The sequence below is a fragment of the Arvicanthis niloticus genome, chromosome 4 (assembly GCF_011762505.2).
Source record: "Arvicanthis niloticus isolate mArvNil1 chromosome 4, mArvNil1.pat.X, whole genome shotgun sequence".
NCBI lineage: Eukaryota > Metazoa > Chordata > Mammalia > Rodentia > Muridae > Arvicanthis > Arvicanthis niloticus.
In genome coordinates this window covers 24466293-24472225 of record NC_047661.1, presented here as the reverse complement: position 1 = coordinate 24472225, position 5933 = coordinate 24466293, and the positions used below count along the sequence as shown (strand labels likewise).

Sequence of the window (5933 nt, the reverse complement as noted above, 5' to 3'; positions counted from 1 at the left end):
AGGGGCTCTGCCCAACATGTTTGTATTTGTATATATATCTCATATATAAATGTGTATACATATTCACATCTATATATGCATGTGTGTATATATACATTTATTCAAAGTTATTGGCTCATTTGACTTCTCCTGCTCTACACATACAAATTCCTTTCACTTTCTTCACTGAGAATTTTATAAATACCATTATTCATCAAAAGGACACCAGACTGACACTCACTCCCGTTTCCAATTGAATAGACTGACTTTTATTGCTTATTGATTTAGTTATCACATTGCTTGCGTAGTGTCCAACCTGAGACTCAGGGAGAATTGTGAAAATGTTGAATACCAGAAGACAAATGCAAAGGAAACACCAAATAGCTTCTGAGCTGAAATCAGACAGCTCACAGCATCAGAAGCCAGGTAGAAACCATTAATGCAGGCTGAGATTTTCAGTGTGAATTTTCTGAAAAGCAGGTCTGGTTATTGTTCCTCCTCCTCCTCCTCCTCCTCCTCCTCCTCCTCCTCCTCCTCCTCCTCCTCTTCCTTCTCCTCCTCCTCTTCCTCCTCTTCTTCTCCTCCTCCTCCTCCTCCTCCTCTTCCTTCTCCTCCTCTTCCTCCTCTTCTTCTCCTCCTCCTCCTCCTCCTCTTCCTATTCTTCTTCTCTTCCTCCTCTTCCTCCTCCTCCTTTCTCTTTTTCCTCCTGCTCCTCCTCTTCCTCCTATTCTTTTTATTCTTCTTTTTTCTTGGAACAAAGCTTTTTAATGAATCTATTTTACAAATACACCGGAAAATAGTGCAATGCTGCCTGCATTGGATGCAATACTGGACCACAAGTCTGCATGCTCCTTTGTTACTGGACCTGTGATAACAGAACTGTTCATTTCAACTTCAATGATCTATTATTTTCAAATAAAGCAACAGACCATCTCCTCCATCTTTTCTTCAATGTGATTTTCATTGTCAAATTACCACTCCAGGTGGTCTTCTGTTTTCTTATCTCTGGTTTGTCTTTCTTAATGTGGCCATCACCATGTCGCCCACAGCAGAAGCAGGAAGTCTGTTCAGCGGTCCCTTGATTCCCTTGACAGAGATGATGCACAGATTCTTCAGTCCTCTATTGTCAGAACAGTTGATCACAGCTCCTAGCAGAAGACTCATGGAAATCTGAAAATTTGCTCTAGAGGTCACACCACGTCCTCCCTCGCTTCGACATCCTGAGTGCCCAGAAAGAGTTCCAGGACCGATTCTTAACTCAGGCAATCATGTCCATTTTGGCAGTCATGACTTCTTTATTACATTGTACAGCAGGAAAAAAGTTATGTGTTAGCACACACACACACACACACACACACACACACACACACACACACACTATATTGCAGTTATAAGCATAAGACCAATTTCTAAGGCTCTGATGTGAGTGAAGCAGGGCATGATGGGCAACCCCAGCCGACACCAGCGCTGCTAATGCTGCAGCGAATGAATGTCCAGCAATTGCACACTCCAAGAGCCCTGGCCCCACCCTGGGCTGTTTATTGTCAGGGATTTGAGCTGCTGATGAGTGCTGGCAAAGTCTGGAGTGTGCTGGAATGCGGCGCAGCTGAGGCTTGGGTCAGACTTTCCCTTTCTGAATGCTCTAATCCCTTCAATATTGCAGTAAATATGTTTTCAATATTTATGTGGATAAAAAAAATGTGCCACATGCTGCAACGATTTAATTCTGACATTTGTCACTCAGGAAATCTGGAGAAGGCAGGATGTAACTGCCTTTTGTAAAAACCTAGAGCAGGACCTTCTCTCACATGATGCTGGAGCAAGAGGTGCCGATAGGGAGCCCAACACTGCTGTCCCAGACCTGAGCTTTCCTGCTTTCCTCAACTGAGTTGACCTCTTGCTGCCTGAGGAACTTGACGCTTCTGCAGGACCCATGGGCAAATATATATTTGAAAATAATAAGTGGTTTGGGAACTAACAATACACTCTCTGACAAGCCAGGAACTGAAATAATTTATTATCATGTCATATATATTTTTATGGGTCTCCCTGTGTGATTCTAGAAACTTCTGTCAACTGGTCCCTTAGATAGTACCTACAGGGAGTCACAGAATTTGGAAGAAAGATTTTGAGTTGTAATCCCAGATTTTAAATTAAAATATAGCAAGTCAAAGCTCTGTCATCTCTCAAAATATCAAGAAGACATAAATTTACTTGTAAAGTAACAAGAATAAATATATTAGCTGTTAACTGAGAAATGACCACTTGCTAAATGGCTTGTTGTTTTAGATTTGTTCTGTTGTCATTTATGTGAAGCTGGGTGTGTGCGTGAGTGTCCGCCATGTGTGCACAGTGGGTACTGAGGCTCAGGCACTGGATTTGGGGTGATTGTGAGGTACCTGTGACTGCTGGGAGCCATACTCAGGCCCTAGAAGGAGGCAGTCAATGGTCTTATAGCTGCTGAGCTCACATCAAATCAAATAGTCCCCATCCCTTATGCTTGGCCTTAGGGAATCTTATATATTTAGATTAAATTAAGTGAGCCATATGATGGGCATAGAGACTTGAAATATTTTTAGCATTTCTTGCATTTTCATTCAACATCATTTTTTGTGTTTTTGACAGATTAAAAAAAACACTTCACATTAGGCTTGGGACGGTGTGTGCAAGTGCGTGTAGGTGTGCAGGGCAATGTGCACTGTGCAGTGTATGTAGGTCAAGATGTGCATATCTGTTCCAGGTGGGTCTAGATATGAATCCCACCACAGCTCAAATCCTAATGATAGTCACTACCAGTGAAGTGTGCAAGCTTGGAAGGTTTTTAAGAACTCAAGATCTGTTATGTGAGCATGGCAGCACTCATGGTCAAAAAAAGAAATGGACTCAATAATTATGCTGACACATACTTGTCTATGCTTGGCTTATTTCACTTCATGTAGTGATCTCCAGTTTTAGCCATATTGCTATAAATGGCAGGATTTGAATATTATTATGGCCAAGTTGTACTCTAATATGAACATGTAACTTTATTTATTTGTTCATTATCAGAGGGTAGACATGGGCACTTCTGTCTTTTTGCCTTTATGAGAAGTACTGCAATGACCTTAGGTATGTAGAGGTCTTGTGGACACCCTTATTTAATTTTATAGTGCAGTCTGATAATCTATTAGTCAGTACAGATATCAGGCAATTCTGTATGAGATAAAAGTTAAATAGAAATTAAAATAGAAGCAAATGCCATGTATTAGTCACTGCATTTCATTTTTATTTGTCTATATTAATTACACAATGAAGGGAGTTTAATATCACACTTTTCTACATTAATGTAAGCTGATCAATTCATAGCTATTCTTTTCTGTGCAACCATCCCTCTCCCATCCCTCTGCTTCTCTTCTAGTTCTGTAATTGTCCCCCTAATTCTGCTTTCATGTGATTTAGATTCCATAGATATTAGAAAACATATATTATTTGTCTTTATGATTCTAGATATTGCTTAAAAATGGTTTCTACTACAACATTTTTTCCTACCCCCCCCCCAAAATGTATTCCATTCTTCTTCATGACTCAACAGTTCTATTCTGTTATGTTACATTTCCTCCATCCACCTGTTTTGGAAGTTGATTGACACCTACATTGTTGCATGGCTTGCCTGTTACTAGAAACCACAATAAACACAAGTATGAAGATATCTCTAAAATAAGCTAGTTGGACTCTAACCTGGAAAGTGGTTTAGATGTATCTCATGCTGATTTAATTTTTTGTTCAAGTGGACTGGATTTACACTAGATCTCTGTAGTGTCTGGAATAATGTATACCCCACATTCTCCATCCTCAGAGTGTTAGAACTGACTTATATCCTGCCAATGACATATTGGATTCTGTTCCCCTGTCTCCCTGAAAACATTTTGGTTTCTGTATCATGGCCATTCTGGCTGAAGTTAGAGGGAATCTCAATGCAAATTTCAAATCTAGTTCCCTGTTGGCAGAAGATATTGAAGTATTTTTAAGCACTTCCTGGTTTTCTCTCATTATTCTCTCTTTACATTGGAAAATGGGGACAACTAGCCCTCAGAACTTTTGCTGAAAGGATTGAAATATCTGCACATATCTTTCTTCTTTTCTGTGTAGGATCCATTTCTCCTTGCTGCTGGCTTAGTGGTCCAGAATTCTTTTCAGAGACGATCATTATTTCCCCTTAATTTTTTGGAGGTAGTTCCCACATCTCCCTAACACTGTCCTATCTGCCTTATGCAGAAGACTTACAGGTCAGGGAGAATAAGAGATGAAATGGCCAATTAATCAAGTAGTGACTCTGATTGCAGGCACTGTGCCAAATGTGATGTCCTTACTTGAGCAGATTAACACATTTCCTGGTATCTGGTGTGCAACTATTGATCTAACATATTCATTTTATCTCCATAGCTGCCCACTTGGACAACTAGAAGCAATTTAATTCAGTTAGCCAGTCCAGTAGTATAAAATTTACAGTTTTACCTCAAGTATATGTTAACTCTCCAGCCTAAGTTACGGTTTAGTTCAAAGAGATCTTGATTATCTAACTCTTCCACAAAATACCATTGATAACCTTATACTAATTGAGCCAAGTGATCAGAAAGTAGTAACCACTTTAGACTTACTGATAGCACACAGACACATAAGAAGATGGGAAATGAACCCAAGCTTCTCATAGCTAGGCTGAAGTAGCTGAACACTGAAACGCATATTCAGTGTGTGTGTGTAAGGCTCTAGACTTACATCAGCACCATGAAACATACTGTGGAGACATAGCAGTAGTCATCTAAAAACTGTTGTCAAGACAACTACAACATCAATAGAAGGAAAAAGAAGCCAGGAAAGTTTTAACTGATTTCGGAAGACATAAAACTGTGGGTCAGTACAGAAAAAGTTAATATGGAATAATGCCAGAAGAAAGACAAAAACAGCAAATATATTAGAACTTAGAATCCAAATAAAAAGAAAATGAAGACTGGGAAACTAATTAAAACGGACAAAATCCAACATATAAATACAACTTATAAAGAGGCACAATGAAAATTAGGAGAAAAAAAACAACATAAAGAGGAAACTGATCTCATTGAAGGACAAAAAAGAATGAAAGAAAGAAAGGAAGGAAGGAAAGAAGGAAGGAAGGAAAGAAGGAAGGAAGGAAAGAAAGAAGGAAGAAGAAAAAGTGAAGGTAAAGGAGCAGAAGAGGAAATTATTAAAATTTCAAGGTCAAAAGACATGGGTGACAGTTTGAGTCTGAAATGCCAGAACTTGAATAGGTAAGGCAGGGGAATCATCACCCCAAAGTTAGCCTAGACCCTACAGTGAGAGATTAATTGAAAAGTATAATCAGGACACATTAAATAATAAAACGTGGAAGAAGTTAGAGAAAACACGCCAAGAAAGGAAATCTAAAAATTGGTATTTTGATCTTTAAAACATTAAGTCTCTTAAAAGACTGTACAAAGACAACTTAATGCAATGACATAAAACAATAGACATATAAATATGCATGTGTATTCCTAAGTATAACCTGCACAGTCTACATTATATTCCCTGTATGTGTGTTTTCAGGGCTAAACATTTGGTACTGGATAACCAGTTAGTGCTTTTTTTTCTCCACCGGGGAAGACCACCTTTCCAGGTGTCAGTTTTCCTCAATTGCCTGTAGGTTTTTGAATAAGGTTGAGCCCTCTTGAGCTTTTTCCTGTCCATTTTGGCATGTCTAGTGGCGTCATCCTTGCTTAACTCATGTTTAGCAGTCATTCGGTGAGATGTTATGAGGGTAACTTCTGACATTAGTAGGAGACTCAATCTCAAAAACCAACCAACCACCCAACCATCCAAACAAACAAACAAAAAACCTTTCTGCATCCTCTTCTGCAATGTTCCCTGAGTCTTATAGGTGCAGAGGTATTTTGTAGATGTACTTGTTGTGACTGTTTTCC

At 39.2% G+C, this 5933-nt stretch overlaps 1 pseudogene; it reads right to left on the bottom strand.

The window, feature by feature from the left end:
- Nucleotides 1-752: 752 nt before the first annotated feature.
- Nucleotides 753-5723, bottom strand: LOC117706831 (large ribosomal subunit protein uL14 pseudogene; annotated as a pseudogene).
- Nucleotides 5724-5933: the final 210 nt, after the last annotated feature.